The sequence below is a fragment of the Magnolia sinica genome, chromosome 15, assembly GCF_029962835.1.
Source record: "Magnolia sinica isolate HGM2019 chromosome 15, MsV1, whole genome shotgun sequence".
Classification (NCBI taxonomy): domain Eukaryota; kingdom Viridiplantae; phylum Streptophyta; class Magnoliopsida; order Magnoliales; family Magnoliaceae; genus Magnolia; species Magnolia sinica.
Window position 1 is genome coordinate 143,103 of NC_080587.1, and position 17,207 is coordinate 160,309.

A 17,207-nucleotide genomic window follows, 5' to 3' on the forward strand; every position below is an offset into this window, starting at 1 on the left:
CTTGTCTTGATGGAGCAAAAAAATAAAAATAAAAAATGGACATGATAAGACCATCTCATGTCTCTTGTCTTGCCTTACTAATTATAAGCCATATTTGTAAAAACAACAATGCTTGATTGGGCACCACCACCAAATTTGCTAGCTTAAACAAGGGTTTAAAAACTAAAAAAAAAAAATATATCACGTGCACACACACACCACACACTCACACTGTAGTGGGATATCATCACTTGTGTAAGGGTGCTGGAACCCTTAACCTGGTGTTAAAACTCAAAGCAAGGGTAAGGACTTATTTAACAACCCAGTGGTGCCCTGTTGTAAATGGATTAGACCTCAAAGCAAATGCTGTTGATTTTCTTTAACTGGATTTTGATTGATGACCATTAACCATCTGATCGGCTTTATTTTTAAAATGGTCCAGTGTGTCATAAGCATGAACCAGGCACCACAATTAGGTGACCTTTGTCACAAACCACAATGTAATGTTAGTGCTTATTGGTTGTTGACCATGGAGAGAGTGACATGAATAGGCTTAACCCTTTTTTAAAAAAAAAATAAAAAATAAAAATTTAAGAGGTTACTTTAGGCTGGGTCCATTATTTGAATGGAAATTAGGGAAGCTGATTGCGTGATGGTGACACACCATTGAGGTTAAGAGTGTGTTAACGTCTCTAAGTTCTTTAGGCCCATCATGATGTATGTGTTATATCCACCACACCATCCATCAACTTTGTGAGATCATTTTAGGGCATGGGCCAAATAATAAGGCAGATCCAGAGCGCAAGTTGACCCCATTACAAGAGGACATAAAGATTGGGTGTCTACCATTGAAAACTTATTAAAAGCTACAGAAGTTTTGGAAAGCTGATATTTGTTTTCTCCTTTCATCTTGTGACCATAGGAACACGTTCCATGACAAGTAAATATTATAGCAGGCCCTAGAAAGGTTCAATGGTGGTCATCATTGTCCCCGCTCCTCTCTGTGTTGATCTTTGAAGCTACCTCATTTTTGGACTCATACCCTAAAATGATAGACGATGTGGATATAACACATACATCATGGTATTTTGGATCAAGGGGTGGATTGAACTCTTACCGTTGGGGGCCAAGAAGTTTTGGATCAAATTGATATTTTTGTTTTCCCTTGGTCGGACAGGTTGGACGTCAAATACAGATTGCCATGGGCCCAATAAGTTTTCCACCGTAAGCATTGAATCTCCATTGTTTTCCTATGGTGTGGTCCACTTGAGCTTTGGATCTCCGCTTTGACACCAGCTATTTGGCTGGTGTTGGGTTCATCAGCCAAACTGCGTCCGCCGGGGCTGGGGCTCACCAGGCGAGGGCCAAACACTGATCCAGCCCTAGCCCCGCCCGCTCACGATTATCGTCGTCTTCAATGTCTAGTTTCTATCGGGATTCGGAAGCATACCTATCCTCTCTCTCGCTCTCTCTCACTGCAGCAATTTTCCTTCTCCTATTATATTAATATTGTAATATAAAGTACAAGCTTCTTTGAAGGTTGGTATTGGTATTAATTCAAATGCCCTTCTTCATCTACAGTTGCTTTCAATCAATATGAAAATCTCTCTCTATCTGTCTAGTAGAAGCAGAACTACGCTTGCTTTCAATCAAATATGAAATCTTTCTGTCTGTCTAGTGGAAGCATCCATGAAAAAGAGAAGAAATGCTGCGTCTATTAGTAACGTTCCCCAAAAAGCTGCCAATTGACGAAAGCATATCATATGTTTGATTCACTGTAAATGAATGAATGTACCAAAAACCCTATATCTTATTTCATATTGAAAGACCCTTTTTTTTTTTTTTTTTTGCCATATTGGTTTGTTTCTTAACACTTCCCAAAGCCCAATTCCGTCGTCTGGAGAGGGAATTGCAGGTCTCCAATCACTGTGGGGAAAACAACATTCAAAACCAACTATTTAATAATGACTAAACCTTAAAAGAGGGTATCCTCACTCACAGATTTTGTCTTTTCTAAAACAAGGAAATAAATCAAATGCTTCTTTGGTAATTCCTGCGCTGCCATAGTCAAACTTGTCAATCGCTTCAATCCTATCCAATGCGTTAACATGTAATCGTACCCACTAATTGTTTACAAATTATCCAAACCCAAAGAATCTCAAAATCCCACTACTGGTGTCACACATTGTTAGGCCTCAGAGCCGAGAATTACTTCTCCCTTTGCCCCTTGGTTAAGGAGTCCTCAATCAGGTCCCATTACGAGGATATAAGGGAGGCAAGGGAACAGTGGAGGAGATTAGATTTTTTCTTTTCTTTTCTTTTTTCATTGTCTTATTTATTTATTAACAGGCTAGTTGGTTGGGGAGGCATGGCATTGGGTGGTCTCAGGGGCAGATAAAGGCATTCCAAATTTGGTGCTTTCCCGGTATGCCTGAGAGTTGGGTTGTCCAACCAGGAGTCCTATAAAATTCTTGTAAGATCCATAGGGTTGAGCTACTATTGTTTCAGGAAATAAAAACGCAGGATTGGAACAAATGCCTAATCTAGTCTGTCTAGGGCGGTGGGAGCTGTAACTGGATCTCTCCTGGATGTGGTGGGTGCTTTGGAGGGATTCTAGTTGTTTGGGATTCAGACATGCTTGTTAAGGAGGATTGACAATGTGGGCAATTTTCAACTTTGGACACTCTGAAATCTGTTTTGTCTTTGGAAGTGCTTGAGTCCCACCTGCATTATTGATTTTGCTTGGTTGGTTGGCAAGAATAAGGTGCTCAGAATAGACCACTTGAGGATTAAGAAGATGATTATTTACAACGGCTACATTCTATGCCTAAGGGATGCTAAAATGGTTGATAATTTATTTCTGCATTGTCCCGTTTCCTTGGATATCTGGTGGAAATTCCTCAAGTTATTCGGCATTAATTGGGTTATGCCGTGCTAAATTGGGGACTTTTACATGCATGTCAAAGAAGAAGAAAAAAGAAGAAGAAGAAGAAGAAGAAGAAGAAGAAACTGCTTCTATTTGGAAAAAAAAAAGGTTCCTTCTTGTATGTTGTTTGCTAATTGTGTGGTCTTGGCTGACGAGACTATTCAGGGGCTGATGTTAGGTGGAAGGTTTCGAAGAGGAGTCGCAAACCTACAATTTAGCGTATTTGGGAAGGAGAGCAGATTGAGGTGGTTCATTCATGCCAGATTTCAGTTGAGGTCAAAGGACCAGATTTCGGTTCATTCATGCCTTCTTCTCAAGTGACTACGCCTTCAGATTTCGGTCAAGTGAATATGGAGGAAGACCTGACAGGAATAGTTTCTTTTTAATAGAAGTAAGCAAGCTCAGAGAAAGAAGGCCATGACCAATGAGTTTGTGTTTTTTCATGTGGAAATATATTCTCATATGATCAATTCTCAACATGTCAATTGCTATGTGGGCGATTCCACCATTTGTACATGTTGATTTCTGTATTTTTGTTGTGCATCAAAACCCAACTTATTGCAGTAAGAAATGGAATACCACCCTGGAAACAAGCTTACCCAATGGCTACATGATATATTTCCACCAAAAGCTTATACATGTTTTCACTCATGGTACAAATAGTCTGGATATAACTATCATACTACCACATCAAATACAATATATGTAACAGAAACTGAAAACTACAGAAGATAAGTTACGTAGAAACTTAATTCTAGAACACTCATATCAGGTATAGGACTGTGTGTTCTCTCTCCAATCATTATATTTGGAGTAGCTGTTGCCTACAGAACATAAAATAGCAAATTTAGCTATTGTTGTAGTTCACCCAATTAGTTGATAGTGTGCAATGTATAGACAAAGATTTTCAGCAAATTGACACTAGTTTAGGAATTTTGATTCGGGAAGTAGAGAACTCAATCTTGTCTGATATAGCAAAGTATAGAAAACAAAACTCATGAGCTGCAAATTGGACTGGAATCACTCGAGAACAGGTTACCAGGTCACTAGGTGCAGACTGATGCAGGACATGAAAATTAAACATGATATGTAAAAAAAAAATAAAAAATTCATGCTTAAGATCATACTAAATTAGAAACAATCACACAAAATTGCACATCCCACATAAAGTCAAGCACTTAATCAAGGAGAATCTATGCAGGTCCAGGCTTACACATGTTAGGGCTGGATCAATAAAAATTATAGACCAAACAATACTCAAAGGAGAGTAAATTCATCCACACATGCACAGAAATATTTCCCCAATCCAAGGGATTCACGGATTTCAATTCAGGGAATCCTAGGGCTTAAAAAGGGCATGGAAATAGGGATTTAGGACAATCTAGGGTTAGGGTTAGAGAAATTAGGTGAGAGAGGAGTGAAGGAGAGGAAAGAGAGAACCTGGAACTGATTCCACATGTGTGGACAACAAACCCGCCTGACACATGTGCGCTGGTGGTGGCCCACACATGTGTGGGGCCCACGAATTAGAAAAAGGTCAGCTGGCCCTAGTTGGCCAGGGGTGGGCCACCTTCCCTCCAAGTTTCAAACCAAACGGATGATCGGTTTGAACATGGTGCTCCGCTGAAGTTTTAGCCCCCCAATAGGGCTAGATTGAGAATCACTGCGAAAGGATGATGGATTTGATGATTGGTTGGTCGTAGGAGATGGTGGATATTGATGGTAGGAGATGGGGGCGAATCGGGATGGGTGTGGCTTTGCACCACGGTAGTTAGCCCTTCAAAGAAGGGAAGGCTTCGCACCTAATTAGGCTTTCACAGCTTAGAAAGGAGCAGGAAAATGCAGAAATTTTATTCAATCTTCCATGAGAAAAAAGACCTACAAGGGGTGTCTATTTATAATAAAACCATATACCCCAAAACTCGCGCCATGTGCGCAACTTATTACTTAAAGATGAAGTAACCACAAATAACAACTAATTAAAGCAATCTAAACCATCCATGATGTTCCTAATAACAAAAACAAATAAAACTCAAAGTACTAGATCATTTAGAATAGTGGGCCATGATCATGAGAACCCATGGTGGGATTCACACGACGATCGGGTCCACTCTAAGGGACTAAAACGCAGTCCTCTAACTAGGAGGTCCTCCCTGGACATCGTCATTGATCCAGATCGACGGTGGGATCATCCTCCTTGCATACGTGCATAGGAGGGTGTGCGTGTGCACATAATGTCCCTGTCAACTCTCCCCGGCTGCGAAGATTTCGCCATCGGCGAAAAAAAACTCCTAAACCGCTCTAAGATGTCAGGATCAAGTCTCTGAAGCTCCTCCTCAGTGAGCCACGTACTGTCTGAAGCTGAGCGTAACTTCCACTTAACCAGGAACTTTTGAAATCCGTCGTCCGTCATCGATACTATTTGATGGTCTAGGATATCCTCTATCTTCTCTTTGGGTGTGGGAAGGATATGTATGGGAGGTAGAAGCTGGGAAGATGGGTCTGGATGGGTAAGTATGAGAGGTAGAGGCTGAGAAAATGGGTTGGGAAATGACCATGGATCAAGGAAAAAGTTTGGGGAATCAAGGTGGTTAGGCGAAAGGCTGGATAATGCATCAGTGGCCCCCTGAAATGCAACCAGATCCTCCACATTGAATGTGGAACTAATTCTCATGGAGGGTGGAAGATCTACCACATACACATTGAGATCTACTCGCATGTATTTTACGAAAGACTCCTTGAGAATGCTAGTCTGGCCTGATGCGGACCATTACAGAGTCCCTTTCATTGAGTTCCTTGAAACGATTATATTGGTCTGCAGAAAGTGTGTAATGTTCATTACTAGTTGTGATTTTCTGCCTGATTTCTTGATGCAATGAATGAATGCGATGTGCAAAGGACTCTGTAGACTCTAATGGCCTATGGGATAGTGACATAGGGACAAGATCGATAGGCTTCCTAGGAACAACATCACACCAAATTGTGGCTTTATATGACCCAAACTAAATAGGAACAACACAATGGCATCAATCATCAGTATTATCTGCTTGTATAAAGGCGCGACGCACAACTGCAAGTGTCGCAAACTCTCGCGCTCCCTCTTCTTCATCACTAGGGGCCTCTACTGGTTCATATTCTTCCTTCTCATTGTCATTTTCTGGGTGCACTACTTCTACTTGCCCATCAATAAGGATACCTTGGTGCCCTCTCTCGTGCCACACTGGTGGAAAAATTGACCAAACCCCTGACACCTAAAACACCTAGTTGCCTCGCTTCTGCATGAGCTAGACCCGACAACCTCTCTACCCTTATCATCCTTGGGCCTGGACCAAGAACTGTTGGAAGGTTTGTCTTGGTATCTAGTGCTAGGCTTAGCCGTAGAAGGGTTGGCCTTAGTACTAGAATCGTGAAAATCAAACTGCCTTCCCACTGATGTTTTGAGGTATTGCTCGACCTCCAACACTACTTGATATATTTGTTCAAGAGTGTCTATACCCTTGGCGAGCAACTCTCTCCTAATGTTAAAACCGAGGCCTGTTTTAAATCGAGCAAGAGTGAGTACGGGATCCTCATCAACTTCACAATGGGTCAAGTACTCTTCAAACTTCTCAACGTATTCTACCACACTCATGGAACCTTGTCGAAGAGATTATCATTCCTCAATCAACCGTAAGTGATAAGAGAAAGGGAGGCACTTCTCCTTACGAGTTTCTTTCATTTCTCCAATGGACTATTGGGGGCTACATCGTCCTCTCTTTCTTTCGATCGACAGTAGCCCAAAACCTCTTTGCTTGGCCTACAAGCTTTATCTTGGCGAATCGGACCCGACGAGCATCCGACATATCATACCACTCAAAATAGTGGTCCATATTCGCCAATCAACCTAGAAAAGCTTTAGGGTTCAAGTGACCATCAAACGAATGGGCATCTACTCTAACTCCCTTGAGGAGCATCTGGGTCATAATGATCATGATGCCCCTCGCGGGGTGGGTGCACGGGTGCGCGCCCATGTCTGTTTCTTTGGCCACCCCCATTCCTTTGTCTATCCTCCTGACCACCTGCCTGAGATTGGGCATCTTCTCCAATGACGGGGTTTGCCTAGGTGGAGGTCTCTAGTTGGGTAACGCGCACATTAAGCTGATCCCAGTGTTGGTCAATTCGTTGTTCCAAGCGCCTACCCAAAGACTCAAACTGTCGGGTTATGTTGTCCATTGACTCTTGTAATTGCTCCATGTTTAGTGTAGGGTGCAACCCAAAACCGCAACCACTACGTGTGGGCATACAACTACCCACTCAACTCAAAGGTCCTCTAATGCAATTATATGCGTCTAAATGTGATTAAATGCTCCTATAGGACTCTATATGAGGGAAACTACGCAACGCTCCTAAAATTCCAGCAACATAACTGTCCAAACAGTTTGTTAACAAAAAATTCAGCAATGAAAATTGGGGAATTTCTGATAATAGAAAATTTAGCAATCTATGTTGTGAATGATGGGTCAAACAGCCCTATATAGTGAAATTTAATGCAAAATAAACGCATGTAGAGCAAACCCTAAACATGCAATGCAATTCCTATGAAAAACCTAAGCTCCGATACCAAATTTGATGCAGGACATGGAAATTAAACATGATATGCAAAAAAAATTCAGGCTTAGGATCATACTAAATTAGAAACAATCACACAAAATTCCACATTCCACAAAGTCAAGTGCTCAATCAAGGGGAATCTATGCGGGTTCAAGCCTACACATGTTAGGGCTGGATCAATAAAAATTATAGACCAAACAATACTCAAAGGAGAGTAAATTCATCCACACATGCACATAAATATTTCTCTAATCCAAGGGATTCATGGATTTCAATTTGGGGAACCCTATGGTTTAAAAAGGGCATGGGAATGGGGATTTAGGACAATCTAAGGTTAGGGTTAGGGAAATCAGGTGAGAGAGAAGTGAAGGAGAGGAAAAAGAGAACCTGGAACTGATTCTGCATGTGTGGACAGCAAACCCGCCTGACGCAAGTGCGCCGGTGGTGGCCCGCACGCTTGTGGGGCCCACGAATCAGAAAAAGGTCGGCTTGGCCCTGGTCGGCCAGGGGTGGGCCACCTTCCCTCCAAGTTTCAGGCCAAACGGATGATCGGTTTGAACACGGTGCTCCGTCGAAGTTTCAGCCCCCCTGTAGGGCCAGATTCCGAAATTCTGCTGTAGGGGGAGAATCGCTGCGAAAGGATGATGGATTTGATGATTGGTTGGTCGTAGGAGATGGTGGATATTGATGGTAGGAGATGGGGGCAAATCGGGATGGGTGTGGCTTCGCACCACGGTTGTTAGCCCTTTGAAAAAGGGAGCGCTTCGCACCCAATTAGGCTTTCACAACTCAGAAAGGAACAGGAAAATGCGGAAATTTTATTTTTATTCAATCTTCCATGAGAAAAAAAAACCTACAAGGGATGTCTATTTATAATAAAACCCTATACCTCAATACTCGCGCCATGTGCGCAACCTATTACTTAGAGATGAAGTAACCACAAATAACAACTAATCAAAGTAATCTAAATCGTTCATGATGTTCCTAATAAAAAAAATAACCAAAACTCAAAGTACTAAATCGTTTAGAATAGTGGGCCACGATCATGAGAACCCATGGTGAGATTCACATGACGATCGGGTCCACTCCAAAGGGACCAAAACGTAGTCATCTAGCTAAGAGGTCCTTCCTGAACGTCGTCATTGATCCAGATCGACAGTGGGGTCCTCCTCCTCCTTGCGTACGCGCGTAGGGGGCGTGCGTGTGCGTGTGATGTCCCCGTCACAAACTCACCACCACTCACTGTAGAATCTCTCCAATGTTAGTTCAATTACAGGAACATAAATGAATAATTTTGTTTTTCATCAATTGTCCTTTAAAAGAGCTCATACATTTCATACATACAGACTTTCTGTGGACAAAACCTTCTCATAATAAAAGACCCAGTAACTTAAGCAACAAGTACTCACCATGTATTAATACTTTCCTAACTCAAGTGATAGTAATACTCTACTTAATCAATAAAAAAGCACTCAAACTAAAAGTTGTTTGGCAAATATGTTAAGAAATGGTGGTGTATGTTGAAAAATTGTGGCGTGATTCAAATGTGGGAAATCTTTGTAGCTTGTATACTATAATGTTGTCAAAATCGTTAGCGTACCACAAATCGTAATTGGGGTTGAATTGTATTGAATCAAAAATCAGATTGTAAATCATAAGATTTTTTTAGATATCTTAAAAAATATCAGAAACATCTGAAAATGTAAGTAATTGGGGTTTCCCACTTGTTAGATGAGTTGGTAGAGACAGTTTAGTGTGTGTGAGTGATCTAGGGTTCAATCCCTGGTATTGTTACCTTTCAAAAAAAAAAAAAAAATCTCTTTTATTGTCTTTTAAAATTTTTTGCCTTAAAAAACATACAACAAGCAAACAGGTTTTGATCCTTTAATAATTTTGTTCTTTTGTACCTTTCTTGAGTGTAGAATCATGTTAGAAAAAATAGTATTTGATTCATTGAGTGAATAAGAAGGATATATTGAGTGCGAAGATTACGCTAGTCTACTACAAGGCCTTCAGCTACTTTACCCCTCTCCACGTCTGAGCGACTCTGTGGCATCAGTCTCTGGCTCTTTTTCAGTAAAATCTTTCTACAATATGATCTAGCGTTTGCAAATCTCATCTGAAAACATCTCTCCCTTCCAATTTCTTCCTTCACTTGGCTAGCGGGTAGGAAGTGGATCGTATGATTCTACCAAACATTTGTCTTCTATGCATGAGCAGCGTGGAATCGGTAGATCATCTTCAAATCCATTGCCCATTCGCTAGTTAGCTTTGGATCCATATCTTTAATCTATTTGATATAAATTGGACCATGCCACAATCAGTTCCTCAACTCCTTTGGGCCTGGCATGGCGTTCTTTTGGCGAGAGAAAGGCTAGCTGTGTGGTTGGCTTTTGGAATCGTTGGGCTGAACGCAAATGCTCGGTGTTTCGACAACAAGTCTAAATCTCCAGATCAATTCATGAGGAGGGTGAAAAGAGACGTAGTTGCTACAAGGCGCCTTCAGGAAGATATGAATGTAATCTGTGTTGTCAGAAAGTCTTCATCGCCTACGACCGGTCGTAGGGGGCGTCTCGACCGGTCGTAGCCCGCTCGACTCAAAGTCCAGGAAGCTCTCTTCTTTGGTGTTCGGGATTCACGACCGATCGTAGGGATTGCTCGACCGGTCGTAGGGGTCCTACGACCAGTTGTAGCCTCAGCTCGACTCGTCATAGTTACGCAGATTCGTTTCTGAATCTGATGCGAACTGCGGAAATTTGAGTCGGTCTTTCGCAAGCTGTGAAAGGAAGTTGCCTAAACTATAAATAGGGATCCCTAGGGTTTTTTCTAGAGGGGATGGGAAATTATTCTAAAGCTTTCTAAAGGGGTTCTAGGGTTATCAAAGGGTGTAGCAAGGGTAAGATTCAAGGTTGTTTGAATCGGGTAAGTCCTCTCTCTTATAACTTTCTTTTCATAGTGGATTTTTGTCGCTTTGTGCCGTGGTTTTTTCCTACAAGGGTTTTCCACGTTAAAACTTTGTGTTCTTCTGTGATTGCTTGTTACTATTGAATTGCTATCCTAGATCTAGATCTGTGTGATTCCGCAGAGCAAATCCCCAACAATTTGTTCTCTATTGGAAGTGTAATCCTTTTTGCTGTTTGTATTCTTCTTCTTGACTTTGTCAAGCAATTTTCAATCAAATTCATTCGTACTTCCTTAGAAAAGAAGAAGGATATATTGATTTCTTTAGATCGGGTTTTTGAATATCAAAATCACCATCTCTCTCTCGTATGAGGGGAGTGCCTTTTTCATGTTTTATAGGCAAAATAGCGAAAAGAAGAAAATTTGAGTATTATTCAGTTTTGTGAGGGACTGGGCTCCTTCGGTCGGGGGTTTTCTTTCACCAATGGTGCCACTAGTTGTTGTTGTATCCTTAGTTTTCTAGATCTTCAGTTTCTTTTAGGTTTTTTCCTCTCTCTTTTTTTTTTTTTTTTCTCCTTTTTTCTGCTTTTGCTTCTGCTGTAGCTATTTTAGGAGTGTTTATGTTTTTGGTTTGCTGTTTTTGTCTTCCCGTTGTTGCTTTCTTTCTTTCAATAAAATATCACTTTCAAAAAATAATAAAATAATAAAAATAAATTGAGTAAATAATTAAAAATAAATAAATTATTTTTTAAGTAAATTTTGGGCCCATTTATGTAGTCTACAATTATTGTAGGATTCATATGATTCAATATGATTATTGTACGATTCAATAAGAGTACAATAACCATACGATTATTTAAGATTTGCAATTTGGGTGTACATTTCAAATAATACACCCATATGAGACTATATGAACCATACAATTCGTATTGTGAACTACACAATTCTGTTAACACTGCTATGAGTGTATTCTTAGAATCAATGTTGATCTTTTAGATACGATTGAGAAGATTTTCTGGATATCTCTAGATAAGCTTGACAAGATCTGCAGAATCTCACAATGTACACTTGAGAAGTCTATAAAGACCATAACTTTGCATTCATTCCATTTATTCAATTGAGAAACAATCCCTATGCTTGAACTTCTCTTCAAAATTGAACCATATAGCCCATAGATCAAACAGATCAATTCGTTCAGCTAACTGTGAGGCCCACACCATTCATCTGCCACATCCTTAGAAGTCACCTATCTGTCCTTGCAGTAAATGTGATCCAGTTTGTGATATATCATGAGGTCCATCTTGGTCTTGTGCATGTGCGCTGGTGATAGTAGGCGTCAATTCTCCCTGGCTTGAAGGAATTGGACCTCGAGTTCAGCCTTTCATCCATGACCCCTCTGCATAATGTTCCCTGTGGCTTCAGTGTGAGGTGATCATGTAGGCCTAACAGTCACATTGGTATACTTTTGCTAGCATCCACTGTGTCTTTCTTATCCCTTTTGGTGAACCAATTCCACTGTTGGTCCTTTGATTTCTTCCCAAATCTGAAACCATTCATCTTGATCTTCTAGGCATAATTGATATGTAGATAATACCAACATCCACTGATCCAACTATTGATCCACTTGTCCACTGTTGTCCCTCTCTCTCAAGCCTATCAATGTGAATGGTATCATGATCATTATTAGCCAAACTGGCGCATGGTAAGGGCATGGAATGTGGATTCAGGTTCTGGTTTCTTCTACATCTCAATATCCTTCATCAATTTCAGGATCGTTCTTTGACCCTTGTGTATGGAAGTATACTTTTCTGTGTATCGTCATGTTCCACTCTCATTCATAGAGCCATCAGCTTCCCAACTATTTGACTCACTTTCATAAGAACTACATCATTCCGTACCCAATCCTCATTCTGCTCTCCCATTGAGAAGGTAAGTAAACACCATTATTCACTGGAATAGTGGTGTCATTTGCCATGCCATTTGGGTGGGGGGTATCAACAAATTCCTGGGATGGTACAGTAGAAAGAAAGGAAGAAGAAAAAGGGCCATCCCCTTTACTAAATGGGCCAAGAATTCTGTTGTGAACTCAACCTAGATCCATTACCCTGTCACCCAACCTATAACCCACAAAATGTGCCAAGAATTCTGATGTGAAGTAGAGGTGGGCATCGAGCCGAGTAGAGTCGAGGTGGGCCAAGCCTGGCTCGGCTTGTCCATGATGTACTCGAGTTCGAGCTTGGCCTCGAGCGCAACATTGAAGCTTGGCTTGTTTGCCAAAGCTGTCGAGTCGAGTTCGAGTCGAGCTAGTGGTTCGAGTCGAGTCGAGTTTACCTCGAGTCGAGCTCGAGCTTGTTGGGTGAGAGCGTAATGGATTCTATTCTTGATCTTCCTCCATTGATGAAAAATTCAAAAATCTTAAGAGAATCAAAGCAAAACCCGATGAAAAAACCAAATAAAGCTTCGAATCGGATGAGGAAACCTGTAAGAACCGATCTGTTCTTGATCTTCTTCCACCGGCAGAAATCCAAGTACTAGAAAAGAAACAGAGCAGAACACAGATCAGAAATCCAAGTAAAGAGCTCTAGCCAATCAGATCATTGGATTTCCTTGAAGCTCTAACAAATTTGAGAAGAACCCATCTCGGATTTCTTGGGTTTCTCACCCAAGAAGTAGATCTCAAGAGATTGAAATCATACTATTGCGGAGTTGAAATGAAAACTGGTGGTGGTGGTTCGGGCGGGTGGGCGGGCGGCTCGTAGTGGGTAGAGAAAGAGAAGAAAGGGAAAGGGAAAGGGAAAGTGGGTGCGTGCGTTCGGGTAGAGACTCTAGGCTCTTTTTTTTTTGTTTTTTTTTTTAAAATTTTAAGTTTAAACTTAAAACTTTTATATATATAAATATAATATTTAATATATTTATTAATCGAGTCGAGCTTCGAGTTGAAATGCCCCCTGGTCAAACTTGGCTTGAACTCAACTCGAGCTTCAAATAATTAGCTTGGCTTGGCTTGAATCGGCTTGAGTCGAGCTGAGTCAAGTGAGTTTTTTAAGCTAGCTCGACTCGTGAACAGCCCTAATGTGAAGTGAACCCAACCTAGTCCCATTGCCCCGTAGCCAGTGTTTCAAATAGCACTTATAGCATATCAGTAGCGGTAGCATACACTTGCGTAGCTAAATAGCATAAATCCCATGTAGCGTACGCTACAGGGGTCGTAGCATACGTTGTGTTTCAAATAGCGCTCGTAGTGTAGCAGTAGCGGCAGCATACACTATGTTGCATAGCGTAGCTAAATAGCATAAATCCCCTATAGATTACACTACAGGGGTCATAGCGTACACTATGGCTACATAGCGTGCAACATTTCTAGCGTACGCTACATTGTTTATTTTATTTTATTGAAGTTCTGTTTGTTAAAAATGGTGTAAAATTCATATTATCCAAAAATTTAAAATGTAAAATTTAAATCAAAAAATTCTTTGTTTACTTTCACTTAAAACGGTGGTGATCCTTTGCTAAAGTTGGAGTGAAACTCACATGCTAAAAAACCTTTAAAACTAAACTTAAAAGTTTTTTTTTTTTTTTTTAAAAAGGTTTCAAAAGAGGCTTTTAAAAAACCCCTCTTTATATTGATGACATCTGTATTGTACTTGATATTCCTAACCTGTGGGATTTTTATTTATTTTTCATACTTGTGAGTTGTGATTTATGGTTTCAATTAGACATTATTAATTAAGGTGGTTTGTTTAGAAAGTTGTTGATGTGATAATTATTTAATTTGGTTTATAACTTTATATATGAGAAGCAATAATTTTATTTAAAATGCTAAAGTCGAAAAAATACAAAAAGAAAAGAAAGAAAAAGGAAAGAAAAGCTATATACAAAGCCCAAGTAGAAAAGAACTAAGACAAAGCTGAGGGGTCAGCCACTCAATCCCGAACCAGGGCAACCGCAAGGTTGCAAACCTCCAAAATGCTACTAGACCTGTTCCTGAAGCATCACCAATTCCTTTCCCACTAGATTGACCACAATCCCACTAATAGACATAAATGCCAAATCTTCTTCCCTGCCTTCCCTATCCCACCTTCATGCCGTGACATTAGCATTGAGTCAATGGATACCGGCACGACCCGTTGAATCCTGATCTTGTTGAGGAAAAAACTCCCATATCTTCCTCGAAAAAGGACAGTGTATGAAGAGATGGTTCATTGATTCCTCGGTCCAGAGGCATAAGAGGCACATGCTTGGGACAGTCATTTTTTCTCTTTTTCAAGTTGTCTATACTGGGAATCTTGTTTTTACCCACCAACCAAGCTAAGGTTGCCACCTTGGGTGGAGCGCCATAACTCCAAAAAAGCGGTATGAGCGATCAATGGGGTCGATGTTGTACCAAAAATTTTAATATAGAAAGATTTCACCGAGAAAGACCCAGGTTTATCTGCTAACCATCTCAAGGAATCTCTTTCCCAAAGCAATGGACGAAAACTGCTAAGCAAGCGCAACATCTCCAAAAATTCTGCTATCTCTACTTCTTCCATGTTTCTTTTGGGGGGACACAACCTCCCTCCAATAATAGAGAAGCATCTAGCCACTTTCACATTTGTATCTGCCGCAATACCTTCTAGCCTTGGGAAACTCCTCACCTTTGATGATCAGTCTACTTAGAGCCTCCATAACTACCACAAAGAGACAAGGCGATAACGGGTCGCCTTGCTGCAAACCTCTTGATGAACTAAAGTAACCATTCGGGAATCCTTTCACAAGCACTGAAAATTTTGCTGACTTTACGCAAGTTTGAATCCACGCTCTCCATTTCACCCCGCATCCAATACGATGTAGCATGTAATCGAGGAATCCCCAATCTACATGATCAAAAGCTTTCTCTATATCCAGCTTACAAACTACCCCTTTAGAGTCTCTTCTAATGCAAGCATCAACACATTCATTAGCTATTAGGGAGTTGTCCGCTATCTGTTGGCCAATAACAAAAGCACCTTGTGATTTGGAAATAACTTCAGAAATTGCTGCCCGAAATCATGATGCTAGTAATTTTGCGAGGATCTTATGCAGGCTACCCAATAGGCTGATTGGCCGGAAGTCTTATATATGTTGATGGGCTTTTGATAGATGATAATTAATAACTTGTTTGAACATGCTTATACTTGAAAAAATGAATCACCTTTTAGGTATTTTTTTTTATATTTGTTATTTTTTTGTTACTATTTATCGTATTTTTTCTATTTTTAAATTAAAATAGAAGTATCACGTAGCTTATGCTACCTGCTACAGAAGGTTAAACGCTACACAACACGCTACCACTACTTAAAACACTGTCTGTAGCTCAGCCTAACCCACTCAAATTCATTAAGCATAAGCCCGAACTGACCCATGTAATCGTTTTTGGTTCAGGTTTGACTGACCTGACTCTACCCCACACAATCCAACTTGGGTTTAAGAACGGAATTATGGGGCTAAAGATATGGCCAACATGGACCAGTTAATGGATGCATGTATACATACATAATATGCATGTATCTATACTTATATTCTGTTGTTTCGTTTGGGTTTGGGTCTATGCGGCAAAGTCAAGTCGGGGCAGATAGTGTTCAACATGAACCTGACTCCTTTACTTAAATGAGCCACATTTTCTAGCCTGAGCCTGACGCATTCTTATTAGCCCAAACCCGCCTCTAAAGTAAATCAGGCCAGTTGATCCGCAGGCAACCCAACCCATTGCCACCCTGAGTAACAAGACATTACTAATATATTTCAGTGATGTTTCAGGAAACTAAGTGTGATTTCCCTGCGTGGATCACTTGGAACATCTGATTTCCCTGGGAACAAGTGATCTCACATGCTTGACCTGCTAGGATATTTAAGGCCATTTGGGAAGCTTTCTCCACACTAGTCAATCTCACATCCAAGACTTGCTTCTAGATATCCTTTTTAGCCCTGTCCAATAATTTGATACAGCTTGCTGACCACATTCGGTAATCTTGCTTTCGATTGACAATTTGTGATGCTTCTATGCGTATTCATCAATTGTTGTTCGTAGGAAAGTAGAAACAATTCATTCAATATGGTTTCTCGTAATTCAGTAGGAGGTATTTTCTTTTGACTTCCATCTTCATCTCATTATTCACTCTGTGCAACCTTATAACAGCTTGCCTCTTTAACTTCACTTTTCATGAACCAGAACTCTCTCCAACGTCTCATACCAGTCTTAGGTAATCATTGTAAGACATCAATGGTCTTAGAGCTTGTGGATGAAGCTTCCCAGAGAAATCCGGGATCTCGGTGGATCGAATCAATGCCTGAAGACTGGAAACTGGACCGAATTCACTTGAGAGTTTGTTCAGTATTCGGTGAGTTTAAACTCATAATGCACATACTATTAGCTGATATTTCTAGTTTCCAATTAGTCAAAAGAAAACCTGAGTTACACTCTTAACTTGATCTGGGTCTCAATTTCGGAAGTCGAATTCCTGCGATTTTTTTAACTTTTGACACCAAGAGAGTAGAAAGGATCATGGTGAAGCTGCACTTGTCAGTTACTAAAATGAATGAAATCGTCATTTGTCAGAGAAGGGATCACACACCCTTAACTTGATGTGGGCCTCAGCTATATCATTATTTTCTTTACTTTATCAAGGAAATGAGTTTGATGTTTCTTTAAGTATGCATGCTCACGTTCAGGAGAGGTAATTCCTGAAGACTTGTTAGAGCATTAAATCATCTTTTTTAAGAGGTAATTCCAGAAGACTTGTTAGATCATTAAATCATCTTTTTTAAGTGCATGTCGCTCGATTACATACTA

General features: G+C 40.5%; 1 long non-coding RNA gene across 1 annotated transcript; it reads left to right on the top strand.

The window, feature by feature from the left end:
* The first annotated feature begins 1,110 nt into the window (after positions 1 to 1,110).
* LOC131227177 (uncharacterized) lies at positions 1,111 to 17,000 on the top strand. Its single transcript, XR_009162088.1, has 2 exons — positions 1,111 to 1,518; positions 16,587 to 17,000. It is a non-coding gene; the product is annotated as an uncharacterized LOC131227177 (long non-coding RNA).
* The last annotated feature ends 207 nt before the right edge of the window (positions 17,001 to 17,207 follow it).